A 24,831-nucleotide genomic window follows, 5' to 3' on the forward strand; every position below is an offset into this window, starting at 1 on the left:
GAAGCAGCTGTGCATACATGGTCACGGGTCAGTACTGCTGCGGGACATAACCAATGTTGTTGTGAGGATAAGGGCTGTATTTGTGAATGAGTTAGGCATTTTCTTTCAAGGGAAGAAAACTCCGCCCTGCAACTGGCCTCCCTCCTATGCTCTAGTCAGAAGGCATACTTTTTCTGACTGAGCATGGTGCTAATAACGCCAAGTTAGCGTATATGATCCCTGTATTGGCCACTTTGTCAATTTGGGAAAAATGTCTGCAGAAGCATTAGATTGATGCAGAATTCCCACCCACAGCTTTAGATTTACTATGACAAGTTTACTGTTTTGTTGGAAGCAGCAGTCCATAAATGGTCACAGGTCAGTACTGCTGTGGGAAATGACCAATGAGATGCATTTAACCTTCTTTGTCCCAGTTCTACTTAAATGTGATGCAGGCTACAAGTCAGTTTGAAGATAATTGTCATATTCATGAATTTCCTTCAGATCACATGTAGTTTTTCTTTAGGTTGTTGTGAGGATAAGGGTTTTATGTGTGAATGAGTTAGGCATTTTTTTTCCAATGGAAGAAAAAATCCCCCTGCAACTGGCCTCCCTCTTATGCTCCAGTCAGAAATAGGACTCTCAGCTGGCCGGTTAGAGCGTGGTGCTAATAACGCCAAGGTCACGGGTTCGATCCCCGTATTTGGCATTTTGGGAAATATTTCTGCAGAAGCATGAGATTGATGCAGAATTGGCACTCACAGCTTTAGAGTTACTAACACAAGATTGCTGTTTTGTTGGAAGCAGCTGTGCATACATGGTCACGGGTCAGTACTGCTGCGGGACATAACCAATGTTGTTGTGAGGATAAGGGCTGTATTTGTGAATGAGTTAGGCATTTTCTTTCAAGGGAAGAAAACTCCGCCCTGCAACTGGCCTCCCTCCTATGCTCTAGTCAGAAGGCATACTTTTTCTGACTGAGCATGGTGCTAATAACGCCAAGTTAGCGTATATGATCCCTGTATTGGCCACTTTGTCAATTTGGGAAAAATGTCTGCAGAAGCATTAGATTGATGCAGAATTCCCACCCACAGCTTTAGATTTACTATGACAAGTTTACTGTTTTGTTGGAAGCAGCAGTCCATAAATGGTCACAGGTCAGTACTGCTGTGGGAAATGACCAATGAGATGCATTTAACCTTCTTTGTCCCAGTTCTACTTAAATGTGATGCAGGCTACAAGTCAGTTTGAAGATAATTGTCATATTCATGAATTTCCTTCAGATCACATGTAGTTTTTCTTTAGGTTGTTGTTAGGATAAGGGTTTTATGTGTGAATGACTTAGGCATTTTTTTTCCAAGGGAAGAAAAAATCCCCCTGCAACTGGCCTCCCTCTTATGCTCCAGTCAGAAATGAGACTCTCAGCTGGCCGGTTAGCTCAGTTGGTTAGAGCGTGGTGCTAATAACTCCAAGGTCACGGGTTCGATCCCCGTATTGGCCACTTTGTCATTTTGGGAAATATTTCTGCAGAAGGATGAGATTGATGCAGAATTGGCACTCACAGCTTTAGAGTTACTAACACAAGATTGCTGTTTTGTTGGAACAGCTGTGCATACATAGTCATGGGTCAGTACTGCTGCAGACATAACTAATGTTGTTGTGAGGATAAGGGCTGTATTTGTGAATGAGTTAGGCATTTTCTTTCAAGGGAAGAAAACTCCCCCCTGCAACTGGCCTCCCTCCTATGCTCCAGTCAGAAGGCATACTTTTTCTGAATGAGCATGGTGCTAATCACGCCAAGTTAGTGAATTTGATACCAGTATTGGCCACTTTGTCAATTTGGGAAATATTTCTGCAGAAGCATGAGATTGATGCAGAACTCCCACCCACAGCTTTAGATTTACTATGACTAGTTTGCTATTTTGTTGGAAGCAGCAGTCCATAAATGGTCACAGGTCAGTACTGCTGTGGGAAATGACCAATGAGATGCATTTAACCTCCTTTGTCCCAGTTCTACTTAAATGTGATGCAGGCTACAAGTCAGTTTGAAGATAATTGTCATATTCATGAATTTCCTTCAGATCGCATGTAGTTTTTCTTTAGGTTGTTGTGAGGATAAGGGTTTTATGTGTGAATGAGTTAGGCATTTTTTTTCCAAGGGAAAAAGACTCTCAGCTGGCCGGTTAGCTCAGTTGGTTAGAGCGTGGTGCTGATAACGCCAAGGTCACGGGTTCGATCCCCGTATTGGCCACTTTGTCATTTTGGGAAATATTTCTGCAGAAGCATGAGATTGATGCAGAATTGGCACTCACAGCTTTAGAGTTACTAACACAAGATTGCTGTTTTGTTGGTAGCAGCTGTGCATACATGGTCACGGGTCAGTACTGCTGCGGGACATAACCAATGTTGTGAGGATAAGGGTTGTATTTGTGAATGAGTTAGGCATTTTCTTTCAATGGAAGAAAACTACCCACTGCAACTGGCCTCCCTCCTATGCTCCAGTCAGAAGGCATACTTTTTCTGACTGAGCATGGTGCTAATCACGCCAAGTTAGCGAATTTGATCCCAGTATTGGTCACTTTGTCAATTTGGGAAATATTTCTGCAGAAGCATGAGATTGATGCAGAATTCCCACCCACAGCTTTAGATTTACTATGACTAGTTTCCTCTTTTGTTGGAAGCAGCAGTCCATAAATGGTCACAGGTCAGTACTGCTGTGGGAAATGACCAATGAGATGCATTTAACCTTCTTTGTCCCAGTTCTACTTAAATGTGATGCAGGCTACAAGTCAGTTTGAAGATAATTGTCATATTCATGAATTTCCTTCAGATCACATGTAGTTTTTCTTTAGGTTGTTGTGAGGATAAGGGTTTTATGTGTGAATGACTTAGGCATTTTTTTTCCAAGGGAAGAAAAAATCCCCCTACAACTGGCCTCCCTCTTATGCTCCAGTCAGAAACAAGACTCTCAGCTGGTTGGTTAGCTCAGTTGGTTAGAGTGTGGAGCTAATAACGCCAAGGTCACGGGTTCGATCCCCGTATTGGCCTCTTTGTCATTTTGGGAAATATTTCTGCAGAAGCATGAGATTGTTGCAGAATTGGCACTCACAGCTTTAGAGTTACTAACACAAGATTGCTGTTTTGTTGGAAGCAGCTGTGCATACATAGTCACGGGTCAGTACTGCTGCGGACATAACCAATGTTGTTGTGAGGATAAGGGTTTTATTTGTGAATGAGTTAGGCATTTTCTTTCAAGGGAAGAAAACTCCCCCCTGCAACTGGCCTCCCTCCCTTGCTCCAGTCAGAAGGCATACTTTTTCTGACTGAGCATGGTGCTAATCACGCCAAGTTAGCGAATTTGATCCCAGTATTCGCCACTTTGTCAATTTGGGAAATATTTCTGCAGAAGCATGAGATTGATGCAGAACTCCCACCCACAGCTTTAGATTTACTATGACTAGTTTGCTATTTTGTTGGAAGCAGCAGTCCATAAATGGTCACAGGTCAGTACTGCTGTGGGAAATGACCAATGAGATGCATTTAACCTTCTTTGTCCCAGTTCTACTTAAATGTGATGCAGGCTACAAGTCAGTTTGAAGATAATTGTCATATTCATGAATTTCCTTCAGATCGCATGTAGTTTTTCTTTAGGTTGTTGTGAGGATAAGGGTTTTATGTGTGAATGAGTTAGGCATTTTTTTTCCAAGGGAAAAAGACTCTCAGCTGGCCGGTTAGCTCAGTTGGTTAGAGCGTGGTGCTAATGACGCCAAGGTCACGGGATCGATCCCCGTATTGGCCACTTTGTCATTTTGGGAAATATTTCTGCAGAAGCATGAGATTGATGCAGAATTGGCACTCACAGCTTTAGAGTTACTAACACAAGATTGCTGTTTTGTTGGTAGCAGCTGTGCATACATGGTCACGGGTCAGTACTGCTGCGGGACATAACCAATGTTGTTGTGAGGATAAGGGTTGTATTTGTGAATGAGTTAGGCATTTTCTTTCAAGGGAAGAAAACTACCCCCTGCAACTGGCCTCCCTCCTATGCTCCAGTCAGAAGGCATACTTTTTCTGACTGAGCATGGTGCTAATCACGCCAAGTTAGCGAATTTGATCCCAGTATTGGTCACTTTGTCAATTTGGGAAATATTTCTGCAGAAGCATGAGATTGATGCAGAATTCCCACCCACAGCTTTAGATTTACTATGACAAGTTTGCTGTTTTGTTGGAAGCAGCAGTCCATAAATGGTCACAGGTCAGTACTGCTGTGGGAAATGACCAATGAGATGCATTTAACCTTCTTTGTCCCAGTTCTACTTAAATGTGATGCAGGCTACAAGTCAGTTTGAAGATAATTGTCATATTCATGAATTTCCTTCAGATCACATGTAGTTTTTCTTTAGGTTGTTGTGAGGATAAGGGTTTTATGTGTGAATGACTTAGGCATTTTTTTTCCAAGGGAAGAAAAAATCCCCCTGCAACTGGCCTCCCTCTTATGCTCCAGTCAGAAACAAGACTCTCAGCTGGTTGGTTAGCTCAGTTGGTTAGAGCGTGGTGCTAATAACGCCAAGGTCACGGGTTCGATCCCCGTATTGGCCTCTTTGTCATTTTGGGAAATATTTCTGCAGAAGCATGAGATTGATGCAGAATTGGCACTCACAGCTTTAGAGTTACTAACACAAGATTGCTGTTTTGTTGGAAGCAGCTGTGCATACATGGTCACGGGTCAGTACTGCTGCGGGACATAACCAATGTTGTTGTGAGGATAAGGGCTGTATTTGTGAATGAGTTAGGCATTTTCTTTCAAGGGAAGAAAGCTCCCCCCTGCAACTGGCCTCCCTCCTATGCTCCAGTCAGAAGGCATACTTTTTCTGACTGAGCATGGTGCTAATAACGCCAAGTTAGCGTATTTGATCCCTGTATTGGCCACTTTGTCAATTTGGGAAAAATGTCTGCAGAAGCATTAGATTGATGCAGGATTCCCACCCACAGCTTTATATTTACTATGACAAGTTTACTGTTTTGTTGGAAGCAGCAGTCCATAAATGGTCACAGGTCAGTACTGCTGTGGGAAATGACCAATGAGATGCATTTAACCTTCTTTGTCCCAGTTCTACTTAAATGTGATGCAGGCTACAAGTCAGTTTGAAGATAATTGTCATATTCATGAATTTCCTTCAGATCACATGTAGTTTTTCTTTAGGTTGTTGTGAGGATAAGGGTTTTATTTGTGAATGAGTTAGGCATTTTTTTTCCAATGGAAGAAAAAATCCCCCTGCAACTGGCCTCCCTCTTATGCTCCAGTCAGAAACAGGACTCTCAGCTGGCCGGTGAGAGCGTGGTGCTAATAACGCCAAGGTCACGGGTTCGATCCCCGTATTGGCCACTTTGGCATTTTGGGAAATATTTCTGCAGAAGCATGAGATTGATGCAGAATTGGCACTCACAGCTTTAGAGTTACTAACACAAGATTGCTGTTTTGTTGGAAGCAGCTGTGCATACATGGTCACGGGTCAGTACTGCTGCGGGACATAACCAATGTTGTTGTGAGGATAAGGGCTGTATTTGTGAATGAGTTAGGCATTTTCTTTCAAGGGAAGAAAACTCCGCCCTGCAACTGGCCTCCCTCCTATGCTCTAGTCAGAAGGCATACTTTTTCTGACTGAGCATGGTGCTAATAACGCCAAGTTAGCGTATATGATCCCTGTATTGGCCACTTTGTCAATTTGGGAAAAATGTCTGCAGAAGCATTAGATTGATGCAGAATTCCCACCCACAGCTTTAGATTTACTATGACAAGTTTACTGTTTTGTTGGAAGCAGCAGTCCATAAATGGTCACAGGTCAGTACTGCTGTGGGAAATGACCAATGAGATGCATTTAACCTTCTTTGTCCCAGTTCTACTTAAATGTGATGCAGGCTACAAGTCAGTTTGAAGATAATTGTCATATTCATGAATTTCCTTCAGATCACATGTAGTTTTTCTTTAGGTTGTTGTGAGGATAAGGGTTTTATGTGTGAATGAGTTAGGCATTTTTTTTCCAATGGAAGAAAAAATCCCCCTGCAACTGGCCTCCCTCTTATGCTCCAGTCAGAAATAGGACTCTCAGCTGGCCGGTTAGAGCGTGGTGCTAATAACGCCAAGGTCACGGGTTCGATCCCCGTATTTGGCATTTTGGGAAATATTTCTGCAGAAGCATGAGATTGATGCAGAATTGGCACTCACAGCTTTAGAGTTACTAACACAAGATTGCTGTTTTGTTGGAAGCAGCTGTGCATACATGGTCACGGGTCAGTACTGCTGCGGGACATAACCAATGTTGTTGTGAGGATAAGGGCTGTATTTGTGAATGAGTTAGGCATTTTCTTTCAAGGGAAGAAAACTCCGCCCTGCAACTGGCCTCCCTCCTATGCTCTAGTCAGAAGGCATACTTTTTCTGACTGAGCATGGTGCTAATAACGCCAAGTTAGCGTATATGATCCCTGTATTGGCCACTTTGTCAATTTGGGAAAAATGTCTGCAGAAGCATTAGATTGATGCAGAATTCCCACCCACAGCTTTAGATTTACTATGACAAGTTTACTGTTTTGTTGGAAGCAGCAGTCCATAAATGGTCACAGGTCAGTACTGCTGTGGGAAATGACCAATGAGATGCATTTAACCTTCTTTGTCCCAGTTCTACTTAAATGTGATGCAGGCTACAAGTCAGTTTGAAGATAATTGTCATATTCATGAATTTCCTTCAGATCACATGTAGTTTTTCTTTAGGTTGTTGTTAGGATAAGGGTTTTATGTGTGAATGACTTAGGCATTTTTTTTCCAAGGGAAGAAAAAATCCCCCTGCAACTGGCCTCCCTCTTATGCTCCAGTCAGAAATGAGACTCTCAGCTGGCCGGTTAGCTCAGTTGGTTAGAGCGTGGTGCTAATAACGCCAAGGTCACGGGTTCGATCCCCGTATTGGCCACTTTGTCATTTTGGGAAATATTTCTGCAGAAGCATGAGATTGTTGCAGAATTGGCACTCACAGCTTTAGAGTTACTAACACAAGATTGCTGTTTTGTTGGAAGCAGCTGTGCATACATGGTCACGGGTCAGTACTGCTGCGGGACATAACCAATGTTGTTGTGAGGATAAGGGCTGTATTTGTGAATGAGTTAGGCATTTTCTTTCAAGGGAAGAAAACTCCCCCCTGCAACTGGCCTCCCTCCCTTGCTCCAGTCAGAAGGCATACTTTTTCTGACTGAGCATGGTGCTAATCATGCCAAGTTAGCGAATTTGATCCCAGTATTGGCCACTTTGTCAATTTGGGAAAAATGTCTGCAGAAGCATTAGATTGATGCAGAATTCCCACCCACAGCTTTAGATTTACTATGACAAGTTTACTGTTTTGTTGGAAGCAGCAGTCCATAAATGGTCACAGGTCAGTACTGCTGTGGGAAATGACCAATGAGATGCATTTAACCTTCTTTGTCCCAGTTCTACTTAAATGTGATGCAGGCTACAAGTCAGTTTGAAGATAATTGTCATATTCATGAATTTCCTTCAGATCACATGTAGTTTTTCTTTAGGTTGTTGTGAGGATAAGGGTTTTATGTGTGAATGACTTAGGCATTTTTTTTCCAAGGGAAGAAAAAATCCCCCTGCAACTGGCCTCCCTCTTATGCTCCAGTCAGAAATGAGACTCTCAGCTGGCCGGTTAGCTCAGTTGGTTAGAGCGTGGTGCTAATAACGCCAAGGTCATGGGTTCGTATTGGCCACTTTGTCATTTTGGGAAATATTTCTGCAGAAGCATGAGATTGTTGCAGAATTGGCACTCACAGCTTTAGAGTTACTAACACAAGATTGCTGTTTTGTTGGAAGCAGCTGTGCATACATAGTCACGGGTCAGTACTGCTGCGGACATAACCAATGTTGTTGTGAGGATAAGGGTTGTATTTGTGAATGAGTTAGGCATTTTCTTTCAAGGGAAGAAAACTCCCCCCTGCAACTGGCCTCCCTCCCTTGCTCCAGTCAGAAGGCATACTTTTTCTGACTGAGCATGGTGCTAATCACGCCAAGTTAGCGAATTTGATCCCAGTATTCGCCACTTTGTCAATTTGGGAAATATTTCTGCAGAAGCATGAGATTGATGCAGAACTCCCACCCACAGCTTTAGATTTACTATGACTAGTTTGCTATTTTGTTGGAAGCAGCAGTCCATAAATGATCACAGGTCAGTACTGCTGTGGGAAATGACCAATGAGATGCATTTAACCTTCTTTGTCCCAGTTCTACTTAAATGTGATGCAGGCTACAAGTCAGTTTGAAGATAATTGTCATATTCATGAATTTCCTTCAGATCGCATGTAGTTTTTCTTTAGGTTGTTGTGAGGATAAGGGTTTTATGTGTGAATGAGTTAGGCATTTTTTTTCCAAGGGAAAACGACTCTCAGCTGGCCGGTTAGCTCAGTTGGTTAGAGCGTGGTGCTAATGACGCCAAGGTCACGGGTTCGATCCCCGTATTGGCCACTTTGTCATTTTGGGAAATATTTCTGCAGAAGCATGAGATTGATGCAGAATTGGCACTCACAGCTTTAGAGTTACTAACACAAGATTGCTGTTTTGTTGGTAGCAGCTGTGCATACATGGTCACGGGTCAGTACTGCTGCGGGACATAACCAATGTTGTTGTGAGGATAAGGGTTGTATTTGTGAATGAGTTAGGCATTTTCTTTCAAGGGAAGAAAACTACCCCCTGCAACTGGCCTCCCTCCTATGCTCCAGTCAGAAGGCATACTTTTTCTGAATGAGCATGGTGCTAATCACGCCAAGTTAGCGAATTTGATCCCAGTATTGGTCACTTTGTCAATTTGGGAAATATTTCTGCAGAAGCATGAGATTGATGCAGAAATCCCACCCACAGCTTTAGATTTACTATGACTAGTTTGCTGTTTTGTTGGAAGCAGCAGTCCATAAATGGTCACAGGTCAGTACTGCTGTGGGAAATGACCAATGAGATGCATTTAACCTTCTTTGTCCCACTGCTGTGGGAAATGACCAATGAGATGCATTTAACCTTCTTTGTCCCAGTGCTACTTAAATGTGATGCAGGCTACAAGTCAGTTTGAAGATAATTGTCATATTCGTGAATTTCCTTCAGATCACATTTAGTTTTTCTTTAGGTTGTTGTGAGGATAAGGGTTTTATGTGTGAATGAGTTAGGCATTTTTTTTCCAAGGGAAAACGACTCTCAGCTGGCCGTTTAGCTCAGTTGGTTAGAGCGTGGTGCTAATGACGCCAAGGTCACGGGTTCGATCCCAGTATTGGTCACTTTGTCAATTTGGGAAATATTTCTGCAGAAGCATGAGATTGATGCAGAATTCCCACCCACAGCTTTAGATTTACTATGACAAGTTTACTGTTTTGTTGGAAGCAGCAGTCCATAAATGGTCACAGGTCAGTACTGCTGTGGGAAATGACCAATGAGATGCATTTAACCTTCTTTGTCCCAGTTCTACTTAAATGTGATGCAGGCTACAAGTCAGTTTGAAGATAATTGTCATATTCATGAATTTCCTTCAGATCACATGTAGTTTTTCTTTAGGTTGTTGTGAGGATAAGGGTTTTATGTGTGAATGAGTTAGGCATTTTTTTTCCAATGGAAGAAAAAATCCCCCTGCAACTGGCCTCCCTCTTATGCTCCAGGCAGAAACAGGACTCTCAGCTGGCCGGTTAGAGCGTGGTGCTAATAACGCCAAGGTCACGGGTTCGATCCCCGTATTGGCCACTTTGTCATTTTGGGAAATATTTCTGCAGAAGGATGAGATTGATGCAGAATTGGCACTCACAGCTTTAGAGTTACTAACACAAGATTGCTGTTTTGTTGGAACAGCTGTGCATACATAGTCATGGGTCAGTACTGCTGCAGACATAACTAATGTTGTTGTGAGGATAAGGGCTGTATTTGTGAATGAGTTAGGCATTTTCTTTCAAGGGAAGAAAACTCCCCCCTGCAACTGGCCTCCCTCCTATGCTCCAGTCAGAAGGCATACTTTTTCTGAATGAGCATGGTGCTAATCACGCCAAGTTAGTGAATTTGATACCAGTATTGGCCACTTTGTCAATTTGGGAAATATTTCTGCAGAAGCATGAGATTGATGCAGAACTCCCACCCACAGCTTTAGATTTACTATGACTAGTTTGCTATTTTGTTGGAAGCAGCAGTCCATAAATGGTCACAGGTCAGTACTGCTGTGGGAAATGACCAATGAGATGCATTTAACCTCCTTTGTCCCAGTTCTACTTAAATGTGATGCAGGCTACAAGTCAGTTTGAAGATAATTGTCATATTCATGAATTTCCTTCAGATCGCATGTAGTTTTTCTTTAGGTTGTTGTGAGGATAAGGGTTTTATGTGTGAATGAGTTAGGCATTTTTTTTCCAAGGGAAAAAGACTCTCAGCTGGCCGGTTAGCTCAGTTGGTTAGAGCGTGGTGCTGATAACGCCAAGGTCACGGGTTCGATCCCCGTATTGGCCACTTTGTCATTTTGGGAAATATTTCTGCAGAAGCATGAGATTGATGCAGAATTGGCACTCACAGCTTTAGAGTTACTAACACAAGATTGCTGTTTTGTTGGTAGCAGCTGTGCATACATGGTCACGGGTCAGTACTGCTGCGGGACATAACCAATGTTGTGAGGATAAGGGTTGTATTTGTGAATGAGTTAGGCATTTTCTTTCAATGGAAGAAAACTACCCACTGCAACTGGCCTCCCTCCTATGCTCCAGTCAGAAGGCATACTTTTTCTGACTGAGCATGGTGCTAATCACGCCAAGTTAGCGAATTTGATCCCAGTATTGGTCACTTTGTCAATTTGGGAAATATTTCTGCAGAAGCATGAGATTGATGCAGAATTCCCACCCACAGCTTTAGATTTACTATGACTAGTTTCCTCTTTTGTTGGAAGCAGCAGTCCATAAATGGTCACAGGTCAGTACTGCTGTGGGAAATGACCAATGAGATGCATTTAACCTTCTTTGTCCCAGTTCTACTTAAATGTGATGCAGGCTACAAGTCAGTTTGAAGATAATTGTCATATTCATGAATTTCCTTCAGATCACATGTAGTTTTTCTTTAGGTTGTTGTGAGGATAAGGGTTTTATGTGTGAATGACTTAGGCATTTTTTTTCCAAGGGAAGAAAAAATCCCCCTACAACTGGCCTCCCTCTTATGCTCCAGTCAGAAACAAGACTCTCAGCTGGTTGGTTAGCTCAGTTGGTTAGAGTGTGGAGCTAATAACGCCAAGGTCACGGGTTCGATCCCCGTATTGGCCTCTTTGTCATTTTGGGAAATATTTCTGCAGAAGCATGAGATTGTTGCAGAATTGGCACTCACAGCTTTAGAGTTACTAACACAAGATTGCTGTTTTGTTGGAAGCAGCTGTGCATACATAGTCACGGGTCAGTACTGCTGCGGACATAACCAATGTTGTTGTGAGGATAAGGGTTGTATTTGTGAATGAGTTAGGCATTTTCTTTCAAGGGAAGAAAGCTCCCCCCTGCAACTGGCCTCCCTCCTATGCTCCAGTCAGAAGGCATACTTTTTCTGACTGAGCATGGTGCTAATCACGCCAAGTTAGCGAATTTGATCCCAGCATTGGCCACTTTGTCAATTTGGGAAATATTTCTGCAGAAGCATGAGATTGATGCAGAATTCCCACCCACAGCTTTAGATTTACTATGACAAGTTTACTGTTTTGTTGGAAGCAGCAGTCCATAAATGGTCACAGGTCAGTACTGCTGTGGGAAATGACCAATGAGATGCATTTAACCTTCTTTGTCCCAGTTCTACTTAAATGTGATGCAGGCTACAAATCAGTTTGAAGATAATTGTCATATTCATGAATTTCCTTCAGATCACATGTAGTTTTTCCTTAGGTTGTTGTGAGGATAAGGGTTTTATGTGTGAATGAGTTAGGCATTTTTTTTCCAATGGAAGAAAAAATCCCCCTGCAACTGGCCTCCCTCTTATGCTCCAGGCAGAAACAGGACTCTCAGCTGGCCGGTTAGAGCGTGGTGCTAATAACGCCAAGGTCACAGGTTCGATCCCCGTATTGGCCACTTTGTCATTTTGGGAAATATTTCTGCAGAAGCATGAGATTGATGCAGAATTGGCACTCACAGCTTTAGAGTTACTAACACAAGATTGCTGTTTTGTTGGAAGCAGCTGTGCATACATGGTCACGGGTCAGTACTGCTGCGGGACATAACCAATGTTGTTGTGAGGATAAGGGCTGTATTTGTGAATGAGTTAGGCATTTTCTTTCAAGGGAAGAAAGCTCCCCCCTGCAACTGGCCTCCCTCCTATGCTCCAGTCAGAAGGCATACTTTTTCTGACTGAGCATGGTGCTAATAACGCCAAGTTAGCGTATTTGACTCTGTATTGGCCACTTTGTCAATTTGGGAAAAATGTCTGCAGAAGCATTAGATTGATGCAGAATTCCCACCCACAGCTTTAGATTTACTATGACAAGTTTAATGTTTTGTTGGAAGCAGCAGTCCATAAATGGTCACAGGTCAGTACTGCTGTGGGAAATGACCAATGAGATGCATTTAACCTTCTTTGTCCCAGTTCTACTTAAATGTGATGCAGGCTACAAGTCAGTTTGAAGATAATTGTCATATTCATGAATTTCCTTCAGATCACATGTAGTTTTTCTTTAGGTTGTTGTGAGGATAAGGGTTTTATGTGTGAATGAGTTAGGCATTTTTTTCCAAGGGAAAAAGACTCTCAGCTGGCCGGTTAGCTCAGTTGGTTAGAGCGTGGTGCTAATACCGCCAAGGTCACGGGTTCGATCCCCGTATTGGCCACTTTGTCATTTTGGGAAATATTTCTGCAGAAGGATGAGATTGATGCAGAATTGGCACTCACAGCTTTAGAGTTACTAACACAAGATTGCTGTTTTGTTGGAAGCAGCTGTGCATACATAGTCACGGGTCAGTACTGCTGCGGACATAACCAATGTTGTTGTGAGGATAAGGGTTGTATTTGTGAATGAGTTAGGCATTTTCTTTCAAAGGAAGAAAACTCCCCCCTGCAACTGGCCTCCCTCCTATGCTCCAGTCAGAAGGCATACTTTTTCTGACTGAGCATGGTGCTAATCAAGCCAAGTTAGCGAATTTGATCCCAGTATTGGCCACTTTGTCAATTTGGGAAATATTTCTGCAGAAGCATGAGATTGATGCAGAATTCCCACCCACAGCTTTAGATTTACTATGACTAGTTTGCTGTTTTGTTGGAAGCAGCAGTCCATAAATGGTCACAGGTCAGTACTGCTGTGGGAAATGACCAATGAGATGCATTTAACCTTCTTTGTCCCAGTTCTACTTAAATGTGATGCTGGCTACAAGTCAGTTTGAAGATAATTGTCATATTCGTGAATTTCCTTCAGATCACATGTAGTTTTTCTTTAGGTTGTTGTGAGGATAAGGGTTTTATGTGTGAATGAGTTAGGCATTTTTTTCCAAGGGAAGAAAAAATCCCCCTGCAACTGGCCTCGCTCTTATGCTCCAGTCAGAAACAGGACTCTCAGCTGGCCGGTTAGAGCGTGGTGCTAATAACGCCAAGGTCACGGGTTCGATCCCCGTATTGGCCACTTTGTCATTTTGGGAAATATTTCTGCAGAAGGATGAGATTGATGCAGAATTGGCACTCACAGCTTTAGAGTTACTAACACAAGATTGCTGTTTTGTTGGAAGCAGCTGTGCATACATAGTCACGGGTCAGTACTGCTGCGGACATAACCAATGTTGTTGTGAGGATAAGGGTTGTATTTGTGAATGAGTTAGGCATTTTCTTTCAAGGGAAGAAAACTCCCCCCTGCAACTGGCCTCCCTCCCTTGCTCCAGTCAGAAGGCATACTTTTTCTGACTGAGCATGGTGCTAATCACGCCAAGTTAGCGAATTTGATCCCAGTATTGGCCACTTTTTCAATTTGGGAAATATTTCTGCAGAAGCATGAGATTGATGCAGAATTCCTACCCACAGCTTTAGATTTACTATGACTAGTTTGCTGTTTTGTTGGAAGCAGCAGTCCATAAATGGTCACAGGTCAGTACTGCTGTGGGAAATGACCAATGAGATGCATTTAACCTTCTTTGTCCCAGTGCTACTTAAATGTGATGCAGGCTACAAGTCAGTTTGAAGATAATTGTCATATTCGTGAATTTCCTTCAGATCACATTTAGTTTTTCTTTAGGTTGTTGTGAGGATAAGGGTTTTATGTGTGAATGAGTTAGGCATTTTTTTTCCAATGGAAGAAAAAATCCCCCTGCAACTGGCCTCCCTCTTATGCTCCAGTCAGAAACAGGACTCTCAGCTGGCCGGTTAGAGCGTGGTGCTAATAACGCCAAGGTCACGGGTTCGATCCCCGTATTGGCCACTTTGTCATTTTGGGAAATATTTCTGCAGAAGCATGAGATTGATGCAGAATTGGCACTCACAGCTTTAGAGTTACTAACACAAGATTGCTGTTTTGTTGGAAGCAGCTGTGCATACATGGTCACGGGTCAGTACTGCTGCGGGACATAACCAATGTTGTTGTGAGGATAAGGGCTGTATTTGTGAATGAGTTAGGCATTTTCTTTCAAGGGAAGAAAGCTCCCCCCTGCAACTGGCCTCCCTCCTATGCTCCAGTCAGAAGGCATACTTTTTCTGACTGAGCATGGTGCTAATAACGCCAAGTTAGCGTATTTGACTCTGTATTGGCCACTTTGTCAATTTGGGAAAAATGTCTGCAGAAGCATTAGATTGATGCAGAATTCCCACCCACAGCTTTAGATTTACTATGACAAGTTTACTGTTTTGTTGGAAGCAGCAGTCCATAAATGGTCACAGGTCAGTACTGCTGTGGGAAATGACCAATGAGATGCATTTAACCTTCTTTGTCCCAGTTCTACTTAAATGTGATGCAGGCTACATGTCAGTTTGAAGATAATTGTCATATTCATGAATTTCCTTCAGATCACATGTAGTTTTTCTTTAGGTTGTTGTGAGGATAAGGGTTTTATGTGTGAATGAGTTAGGCATTTTTTTCCAAGGGAAAAAGACTCTCAGCTGGCCGGTTAGCTCAGTTGGTTAGAGCGTGGTGCTAATACCGCCAAGGTCACGGGTTCGATCCCCGTATTGGCCACTTTGTCATTTTGGGAAATATTTCTGCAAAAGGTTGAGATTGATGCAGAATTGGCACTCACAGCTTTAGAGTTACTAACACAAGATTGCTGTTTTGTTGGAAGCAGCTGTGCATACATAGTCACGGGTCAGTACTGCTGCGGACATAACCAATGTTGTTGTGAGGATAAGGGTTGTATTTGTGAATGAGTTAGGCATTTTCTTTCAAAGGAAGAAAACTCCCCCCTGCAACTGGCCTCCCTCCTATGCTCCAGTCAGAAGGCATACTTTTTCTGACTGAGCATGGTGCTAATCAAGCCAAGTTAGCGAATTTGATCCCAGTATTGGCCACTTTGTCAATTTGGGAAATATTTCTGCAGAAGCATGAGATTGATGCAGAATTCCCACCCACAGCTTTAGATTTACTATGACTAGTTTGCTGTTTTGTTGGAAGCAGCAGTCCATAAATGGTCACAGGTCAGTACTGCTGTGGGAAATGACCAATGAGATGCATTTAACCTTCTTTGTCCCAGTTCTACTTAAATGTGATGCTGGCTACAAGTCAGTTTGAAGATAATTGTCATATTCGTGAATTTCCTTCAGATCACATGTAGTTTTTCTTTAGGTTGTTGTGAGGATAAGGGTTTTATGTGTGAATGAGTTAGGCATTTTTTTCCAAGGGAAGAAAAAATCCCCCTGCAACTGGCCTCCCTCTTATGCTCCAGTCAGAAATATGCCTCTCAGCTGGCCGATTAGCTCAGTTGGTTAGAGCGTGGTGCTAATAATGCCAAGGTCACGGGTTCGATCGCCGTATTGGCCACTTTGTCATTTTGGGAAATATTTCTGCAGAAGGATGAGATTGATGCAGAATTGGCACTCACAGCTTTAGAGTTACTAACACAAGATTGCTGTTTTGTTGGAAGCAGCTGTGCATACATGGTCACGGGTCAGTACTGCTGCGGGACATAACCAATGTTGTTGTGAGGATAAGGGTTGTATTTGTGAATGAGTTAGGCATTTTCTTTCAAGGGAAGAAAACTCCCCCCTGCAACTGGCCTCCCTCCTATGCTCCAGTCAGAAGGCATACTTTTTCTGACTGAGCATGGTGCTAATCACGCCAAGTTAGCGGATTTGATCCCAGTATTGGCCACTTTGTCAATTTGGGAAATATTTCTGCAGAAGCATGAGATTGATGCAGAATTCCCACCCACAGCTTTAGATTTACTATGACTAGTTTGCTGTTTTGTTGGAAGCAGCAGTCCATAAATGGTCACAGGTCAGTACTGCTGTGGGGAATGACCAAGGAGATGCATTTAACCTTCTTTGTCCCAGTTCTACTTAAATGTGATGCAGGCTACAAGTCAGTTTGAAGATAATTGTCATATTCATGAATTTCCTTCAGATCACATGTAGTTTTTCTTTCGGTTGTTGTGAGGATAAGGGTTTTATGTGTGAATGACTTAGGCATTTTTTTTCCAAGGGAAGAAAAAATCCCCCTGCAACTGGCCTCCCTCTTATGCTCCAGTCAGAAACAGGACTCTCAGTTGGTTGGTTAGCTCAGTTGGTTAGAGCGTGGTGCTAATAACGCCAAGGTCACGGGTTCGATCCCTGTATTGGCCACTTTGTCATTTTGGGAAATATTTCTGCAGAATCATGAGATTGATGCAGAATTGGCACTCACAGCTTTAGAGTTACTAATGACCAATGAGATGCATTTAACCTTCTTTGTCCCAGTTCTACTTAAATGTGATGCAGGCTACAAGTCAGTTTGAAGATAATTGTCATATTCATGAATTTCCTTCAGATCGCATGTAGTTTTTCTTTAGGTTGTTGTGAGGATAAGGGTTTTATGTGTGAATGAGTTAGGCATTTTTTTTCCAAGGGAAAAAGACTCTCAGCTGGCCGGTTAGCTCAGTTGGTTAGAGCGTGGTGCTAATAACGCCAAGGTCACGGGTTCGATCCCCGTATTGGCCACTTTGTCATTTTGGGAAATATTTCTGCAGAAGCATGAGATTGATGCAGAATTGGCACTCACAGCTTTAGAGTTACTAACACAAGATTGCTGTTTTGTTGGAAGCAGCTGTGCATACATGGTCACGGGTCAGTACTGCTGCGGGACATAACCAATGTTGTTGTGAGGATAAGGGCTGTATTTGTGAATGAGTTAGGCATTTTCTTTCAAGGGAAGAAAGCTCCCCCCTGCAACTGGCCTCCCTCCTATGCTCCAGTCAGAAGGCATACTTTTTCTGACTGAGCATGGTGCTAATAACGCCAAGTTAGCGTATTTGATCCCTGTATTGGCCACTTTGTCAATTTGGGAAAAATGTCTGCAGAAGCATTAGATTGATGCAGGATTTCCACCCACAGCTTTAGATTTACTATGACAAGTTTACTGTTTTGTTGGAAGCAGCAGTCCATAAATGGTCACAAGTCAGTACTGCTGTGGGAAATGACCAATGAGATGCATTTAACCTTCTTTGTCCCAGTTCTACTTAAATGTGATGCAGGCTACAAGTCAGTTTGAAGATAATTGTCATATTCATGAATTTCCTTCAGATCACATGTAGTTTTTCTTTAGGTTGTTGTGAGGATAAGGGTTTTATGTGTGAATGAGTTAGGCATTTTTTTTCCAATGGAAGAAAAAATCCCCCTGCAACTGGCCTCCCTCTTATGCTCCAGTCAGAAACAGGACTCTCAGCTGGCCGGTTAGAGCGTGGTGCTAATAACGCCAAGGTCACGGGTTCGATCCCCGTATTGGCCACTTTGTCATTTTGGGAAATATTTCTGCAGAAGCATGAGATTGATGCAGAATTGGCACTCACAGCTTTAGAGTTACTAACACAAGATTGCTGTTTTGTTGGAAGCAGCTGTGCATACATGGTCACGGGTCAGTACTGCTGCGGGACATAACCAATGTTGTTGTGAGGATAAGGGCTGTATTTGTGAATGAGTTAGGCATTTTCTTTCAAGGGAAGAAAACTCCCCCCTGCAACTGGCCTCCCTCCTATGCTCCAGTCAGAAGGCATACTTTTTCTGACTGAGCATGGTGCTAATAACGCCAAGTTAGCGTATTTGATCCCTGTATTGGCCACTTTGTCAATTTGGGAAAAATGTCTGCAGAAGCATTAGATTGATGCAGAATTCCCACCCACAGCTTTAGATTTACTATGACAAGTTTACTGTTTTGTTGGAAGCAGCAGTCCATAAATGGTCACAGATCAGTACTGCTGTGGGAAATGACCAATGAGATGCATTTAACCTTCTTTGTCTCAGTATTACTTAAATGTGACGCAGGCCACACGTCAGTTTGAAGATAATTGTAATATTCATGAATTTCCTTCAGATCACATGGAGTTTTTCTTGAGATTGTTGTGAGGATAAGGGTTGTATGTGTGAATGAGTTAGGCATTTTTTTTCCAAGGGAAGAAAAAATCCCCCTGCAACTGGCCTCCCTCTTATGCTCCAGTCACTTTATCTGACTGAGCATGGTGCTAATCACGCCAAGTTAGCGAATTTGATCCCAGTATTGGCCACTTTGTCAATTTGGGAAATATTTCTGCAGAAGCATGAGACTGATGCAGAATTCCCACCCACAGCTTTAGATTTACTATGACTAGTTTGCTGTTTTGTTTCAAGCAGCAGTCCATAAATGGTCACGGGTCAGTACTGCTGCGGGACGTCCAATGAGATGCATTTAACCTTCTTTGTCCCAGTTCTACTTAAATGTGATTCAGGCCACAAGTCAGTTTGAAGATAATTGTAATATTCATGAATTTCCTTCAGATCACATGTAGTTTTCCTTTAGGTTGTTGTGAGGATAAGGGTTGTATTTGTGAATGAGTTAGGCATTTTTTTTCCAAGGGAAGAAAAAATCCCCCTGCAACTGGCCTCCCTCTTATGCTCCACTCAGAAACACGGCTCTCAGCTGGCCGGTTAGCTCTGTTGGTTAGAGCGTGGTGCTAATAAAGCCAAGGTCATGGGTTCGATCCCTGTATTGGCCACTTTGTCATTTTGGGAAATATTTCTGCAGAAGCATAAGATTGATGCAGAATTGGCACCCACAGCATTAGAATTACTAACACAAGATTGCTGTTTTGTTGGAAGCAGCTCTGCATACATGGTCACGGGTCAGTACTGCTGCGGGACATAACCAATGTTGTTGTGAGGATAAGGGTTGTATTTGTGAATGAGTTAGGCATTTTCTTTCAAGGGAAGTAAACTCCCCCCCGCAACTGGCCTCCCTCCTATGCTCCAGTCAGAAGGCGTACTTTTTCTGACTGAGCATGGTGCTAATCACGCCAAGTTAGCGAATTTGATCCCAGCATTGGCCACTTTGTCAATTTGGGAAATATTTCTGCAGAAGCATGAGATTGATGCAGAATTCCCACCCACAGCTTTAGATTTACTATGACAAGTTTACTGTTTTGTTGGAAGCAGCAGTCCATAAATGGTCACAGGTCAGTACTGCTGTGGGAAATGACCAATGAGATGCATTTAACCTTCTTTGTCCCAGTTCTACTTAAATGTGATGCAGGCTACAAGTCAGTTTGAAGATAACTGTCATATTCATGAATTTCCTTCAGATCACATGTAGTTTTTCTTTAGGTTGTTGTGAGGATAAGGGTTTTATGTGTGAATGAGTTAGGCATTTTTTTTCCAATGGAAGAAAAAATCCCCCTGCAACTGGCCTCCCTCTTATGCTCCAGTCAGTAACAGGACTCTCAGCTGGCCGGTTAGAGCGTGGTGCTAATAACGCCAAGGTCACGGGTTCGATCCCCGTATTGGCCACTTTGTCATTTTGGGAAATATTTCTGCAGAAGCATGAGATTGATGCAGAATTGGCACTCACAGCTTTAGAGTTACTAACACAAGATTGCTGTTTTGTTGGAAGCAGCTGTGCATACATGGTCACGGGTCAGTACTGCTGCGGGACATAACCAATGTTGTTGTGAGGATAAGGGCTGTATTTGTGAATGAGTTAGGCATTTTCTTTCAAGGGAAGAAAACTCCCCCCTGCAACTGGCCTCCCTCCTATGCTCCAGTCAGAAGGCATACTTTTTCTGACTGAGCATGGTGCTAATAACGCCAAGTTAGCGTATTTGATCCCTGTATTGGCCACTTTGTCAATTTGGGAAAAATGTCTGCAGAAGCATTAGATTGATGCAGAATTCCCACCCACAGCTTTAGATTTACTATGACAAGTTTACTGTTTTGTTGGAAGCAGCAGTCCATAAATGGTCACAGGTCAGTACTGCTGTGGGAAATGACCAATGAGATGCATTTAACCTTCTATGTCTCAGTATTACTTAAATGTGACGCAGGCCACACGTCAGTTTGAAGATAATTGTAATATTCATGAATTTCCTTCAGATCACATGGAGTTTTTCTTTAGATTGTTGTGAGGATAAGGATTGTATGTGTGAATGAGTTAGGCATTTTTTTTCCAAGGGAAGAAAAAATCCCCCTGCAACTGGCCTCCCTCTTATGCTCCAGTCACTTTATCTGACTGAGCATGGTGCTAATCACGCCAAGTTAGCGAATTTGATCCCAGTATTGGCCACTTTGTCAATTTGGGAAATATTTCTGCAGAAGCATGAGACTGATGCAGAATTCCCACCCACAGCTTTAGATGTACTATGACTAGTTTGCTGTTTTGTTTCAAGCAGCAGTCCATAAATGGTCACGGGTCAGTACTGCTGCGGGACGTCCAATGAGATGCATTTAACCTTCTTTGTCCCAGTTCTACTTAAATGTGATTCAGGCCACAAGTCAGTTTGAAGATAATTGTAATATTCATGAATTTCCTTCAGATCACATGTAGTTTTCCTTTAGGTTGTTGTGAGGATAAGGGTTGTATTTGTGAATGAGTTAGGCATTTTTTTTCCAAGGGAAGAAAAAATCCCCCTGCAACTGGCCTCCCTCTTATGCTCCACTCAGAAACGCAGCTCTCAGATGGCCGGTTAGCTCAGTTGGTTAGAGCGTGGTGCTAATAAAGCCAAGGTCATGGGTTCGATCCCTGTATTGGCCACTTTGTCATTTTTGGGAAATATTTCTGCAGAAGCATGAGTTTAATGCAGAATTGGCACCCACAGCATTAGAATTACTAACACAAGATTGCTGTTTTGTTGGAAGCAGCTGTGCATACATGGTCACGGGTCAGTAATGCTGCGGGACATAACCAATGTTGTTGTGAGGATAAGGGTTGTATTTGTGAATGAGTTAGGCATTTTCTTTCAAGGGAAGTAAACTCCCCCCCGCAACTGGCCTCCCTCCTATGCTCCAGTCAGAAGGCGTACTTTTTCTGACTGAGCATGGTGCTAATCACGCCAAGTTAGCGAATTTGATCCCAGCATTGGCCACTTTGTCAATTTGGGAAATATTTCTGCAGAAGCATGAGATTGATGCAGAATTCCCACCCACAGCTTTAGATTTACTATGACTAGTTTGCTGTTTTGTTTCAAGCAGCAGTCCATAAATGGTCACGGGTCAGTACTGCTGCGGCACTTCCAATGAGATGCATTTAACCTTCTTTGTCCCAGTTCTACTTAAATGTGATGCAGGCTACAAGTCAGTTTGAAGATAATTGTCATATTCATGAATTTCCTTCAGATCACATGTAGTTTTTCTTTAGGTTGTTGTGAGGATAAGGGTTTTATGTGTGAATGAGTTAGGCATTTTTTTCCAAGGGAAGAAAAAATACCCCTGCAACTGGCCTCCCTCTTGTGCTCCAGTCAGAAACAGGACTCTCAGCTGGCCGGTTAGCTCAGTTGGTTAGAGCGTGGTGCTAATAACGCCAAGGTTACGGGTTTGATCCCCGTATTGGGCACTTTGTCATTTTGGGAAATATTTCTGCAGAATCATGAGATTGATGCAGAATTGGCACTCACAGCTTTAGAGTTACTAATGACCAATGAGATCCATTTAACCTTCTTTGTCCCAGTTCTACTTAAATGTGATGCAGGCTACAAGTCAGTTTGAAGATAATTGTCATATTCGTGAATTTCCTTCAGATCACATGTAGTTTTTCTTTAGGTTGTTGTGAGGATAAGGGTATTATGTGTGAATGAGTTAGGCATTTTTTTTTCCAAGGGAAGAAAAAGTCCCCCTGCAACTGGCCTCCCTCTTATGCTCCAGTCAGAAGTATGCCTCTCAACTGGCCGGTTAGCTCAGTTGGTTAGAGCATGGTGCTAATAACTCCAAGGTCACGGGTTCGATCCCCGTATTGGCCACTTTGTCATTTTGGGAAATATTTCTGCAGAAGGATGAGATTGATGCAGAATTGGCACTCACAGCTTTAGAGTTACTAACACAAGATTGCTGTTTTGTTGGAAGCAGCTGTGCATACATAGTCACGGGTCAGTACTGCTGCAGACATAACTAATGTTGTTGTGAGGATAAGGGTTGTATTTGTGAATGAGTTAGGCATTTTCTTTCAAGGGAAGAAAACTCCCCCCTGCAACTGGCCTCCCTCCTATGCTCCATTCAGAAGGCATACTTTTTCTGAATGAGCATGGTGCTAATCACGCCAAGTTAGTGAATTTGATACCAGTATTGGCCACTTTGTCAATTTGGGAAATATTTCTGCAGAAGCATGAGATTGATGCAGAATTCCCACCCACAGCTTTAGATTTACTATGACTAGTTTCCTGTTTTGTTGGAAGCAGCAGTCCATAAATGGTCACAGGTCAGTACTGCTGTGGGAAATGACCAATGAGATGCATTTAACCTTCTTTGTCCCAGTTCTACTTAAATGTGATGCAGGCTACAAGTCAGTTTGAAGATAATTGTCATATTCATGAATTTCCTTCAGATCACATGTAGTTTTTCTTTAGGTTGTTGTGAGGATAAGGGTTTTATGTGTGAATGACTTAGGCATTTTTTTTCCAAGGGAAGAAAAAATCCCCCTACAACTGGCCTCCCTCTTATGCTCCAGTCAGAAACAAGACTCTCAGCTGGTTGGTTAGCTCAGTTGGTTAGAGTCCAAGGTCACGGGTTCGATCCCCGTATTGGCCACTTTGTCATTTTGGGAAATATTTCTGCAGAAGCATGAGATTGTTGCAGAATTGGCACTCACAGCTTTAGAGTTACTAACACAAGATTGCTGTTTTGTTGGAAGCAGCTGTGCATACATAGTCACGGGTCAGTACTGCTGCGGACATAACCAATGTTGTTGTGAGGATAAGGGTTGTATTTGTGAATGAGTTAGGCATTTTCTTTCAAGGGAAGAAAGCTCCCCCCTGCAACTGGCCTCCCTCCTATGCTCCAGTCAGAAGGCATACTTTTTCTGACTGAGCATGGTGCTAATCACGCCAAGTTGGCGAATTTGATCCCAGTATTGGTCACTTTGTCAATTTGGGAAATATTTCTGCAGAAGCATGAGATTGATGCAGAATTCCCACCCACAGCTTTAGATTTACTATGACTAGTTTCCTGTTTTGTTGGAAGCAGCAGTCCATAAATGGTCACAGGTCAGTACTGCTGTGGGAAATGACCAATGAGATGCATTTAACCTTCTTTGTCCCAGTTCTACTTAAATGTGATGCAGGCTACAAGTCAGTTTGAAGATAATTGTCATATTCGTGAATTTCCTTCAGATCACATGTAGTTTTTCTTTAGGTTGTTGTGAGGATAAGGGTTTTATGTGTGAATGAGTTAGGCATTTTTTTCCAAGGGAAGAAAAAATCCCCCTGCAACTGGCCTCCCTCTTATGCTCCAGTTAGAAATATGCCTCTCAGCTGGCCGTTTAGCTCAGTTGGTTAGAGTGTGGTGCTAATAACACCAAGGTCACGGGTTCGATCCCCGTATTGGCCACTTTGTCATTTTGGGAAATATTTCTGCAGAAGGATGAGATTGATGCAGAATTGGCACTCACAGCTTTAGAGTTACTAACACAAGATTGCTGTTTTGTTGGAAGCAGCTGTGCATACATAGTCACGGGTCAGTACTGCTGCGGACATAACCAATGTTGTTGTGAGGATAAGGGTTGTATTTGTGAATGAGTTAGGCATTTTCTTTCAAGGGAAGAAAACTGCCCCCTGCAACTGGCCTCCCTACTATGCTCCAGTCAGAAGGCATACTTTTTCTGACTGAGCATGGTGCTAATTACGCCAAGTTAGCGAATTTGATCCCAGTATTGGCCACTTTGTCAATTTGGGAAATATTTCTGCAGAAGCATGAGATTGATGCAGAATTCCCACCCACAGCTTTAGATTTACTATGACTAGTTTGCTGTTTTGTTGGAAGCAGCAGTCCATAAATGGTCACAGGTCAGTACTGCTGTGGGAAATGACCAATGAGATGCATTTAACCTTCTTTGTCCCAGTGCTACTTAAATGTGATGCAGGCTACAAGTCAGTTTGAAGATAATTGTCATATTCGTGAATTTCCTTCAGATCACATTTAGTTTTTCTTTAGGTTGTTGTGAGGATAAGGGTTTTATGTGTGAATGAGTTAGGCATTTTTTTCCAATGGAAGAAAAAATCCCCCTGCAACTGGCCTCCCTCTTATGCTCCAGTCAGAAACAGGACTCTCAGCTGGCCGGTTAGAGCGTGGTGCTAATAACGCCAAGGTCACGGGTTCGATCCCCGTATTGGCCACTTTGTCATTTTGGGAAATATTTCTGCAGAAGCATGAGATTGATGCAGAATTGGCACTCACAGCTTTAGAGTTACTAACACAAGATTGCTGTTTTGTTGGAAGCAGCT

General features: G+C 42.7%; 13 non-coding genes across 13 annotated transcripts; all 13 read left to right on the forward strand.

Moving 5' to 3' along the window:
- The first annotated feature begins 1,406 nt into the window (after positions 1-1,406).
- TRNAI-AAU (transfer RNA isoleucine (anticodon AAU)) lies at positions 1,407-1,480 on the forward strand. Its single transcript has one exon. It is a non-coding gene; the product is annotated as a tRNA-Ile (tRNA).
- Positions 1,481-2,156: 676 nt separating this feature from the next.
- Positions 2,157-2,230, forward strand: TRNAI-GAU (transfer RNA isoleucine (anticodon GAU)). Its single transcript has one exon. It is a non-coding gene; the product is annotated as a tRNA-Ile (tRNA).
- A 1,474-nt stretch (positions 2,231-3,704) lies between these two features.
- On the forward strand, positions 3,705-3,778 carry TRNAI-AAU (transfer RNA isoleucine (anticodon AAU)). The gene has a single exon. It is a non-coding gene; the product is annotated as a tRNA-Ile (tRNA).
- Positions 3,779-4,504: 726 nt separating this feature from the next.
- Positions 4,505-4,578, forward strand: TRNAI-AAU (transfer RNA isoleucine (anticodon AAU)). The gene has a single exon. It is a non-coding gene; the product is annotated as a tRNA-Ile (tRNA).
- A 2,292-nt stretch (positions 4,579-6,870) lies between these two features.
- Positions 6,871-6,944, forward strand: TRNAI-AAU (transfer RNA isoleucine (anticodon AAU)). The gene has a single exon. It is a non-coding gene; the product is annotated as a tRNA-Ile (tRNA).
- Positions 6,945-8,414: 1,470 nt separating this feature from the next.
- On the forward strand, positions 8,415-8,488 carry TRNAI-AAU (transfer RNA isoleucine (anticodon AAU)). Its single transcript has one exon. It is a non-coding gene; the product is annotated as a tRNA-Ile (tRNA).
- Positions 8,489-10,421: 1,933 nt separating this feature from the next.
- Positions 10,422-10,495, forward strand: TRNAI-GAU (transfer RNA isoleucine (anticodon GAU)). Its single transcript has one exon. It is a non-coding gene; the product is annotated as a tRNA-Ile (tRNA).
- Positions 10,496-12,754: 2,259 nt separating this feature from the next.
- Positions 12,755-12,828, forward strand: TRNAI-AAU (transfer RNA isoleucine (anticodon AAU)). Its single transcript has one exon. It is a non-coding gene; the product is annotated as a tRNA-Ile (tRNA).
- A 2,247-nt stretch (positions 12,829-15,075) lies between these two features.
- TRNAI-AAU (transfer RNA isoleucine (anticodon AAU)) lies at positions 15,076-15,149 on the forward strand. The gene has a single exon. It is a non-coding gene; the product is annotated as a tRNA-Ile (tRNA).
- A 1,524-nt stretch (positions 15,150-16,673) lies between these two features.
- Positions 16,674-16,747, forward strand: TRNAI-AAU (transfer RNA isoleucine (anticodon AAU)). The gene has a single exon. It is a non-coding gene; the product is annotated as a tRNA-Ile (tRNA).
- Positions 16,748-17,027: 280 nt separating this feature from the next.
- TRNAI-AAU (transfer RNA isoleucine (anticodon AAU)) lies at positions 17,028-17,101 on the forward strand. The gene has a single exon. It is a non-coding gene; the product is annotated as a tRNA-Ile (tRNA).
- Positions 17,102-22,282: 5,181 nt separating this feature from the next.
- Positions 22,283-22,356, forward strand: TRNAI-AAU (transfer RNA isoleucine (anticodon AAU)). The gene has a single exon. It is a non-coding gene; the product is annotated as a tRNA-Ile (tRNA).
- A 1,508-nt stretch (positions 22,357-23,864) lies between these two features.
- TRNAI-AAU (transfer RNA isoleucine (anticodon AAU)) lies at positions 23,865-23,938 on the forward strand. The gene has a single exon. It is a non-coding gene; the product is annotated as a tRNA-Ile (tRNA).
- Positions 23,939-24,831: the final 893 nt, after the last annotated feature.

Source organism: Ambystoma mexicanum, chromosome 1p, assembly GCF_040938575.1.
Source record: "Ambystoma mexicanum isolate Mex_15411 chromosome 1p, UKY_AmexF1_1, whole genome shotgun sequence".
Taxonomy (NCBI): domain Eukaryota; kingdom Metazoa; phylum Chordata; class Amphibia; order Caudata; family Ambystomatidae; genus Ambystoma; species Ambystoma mexicanum.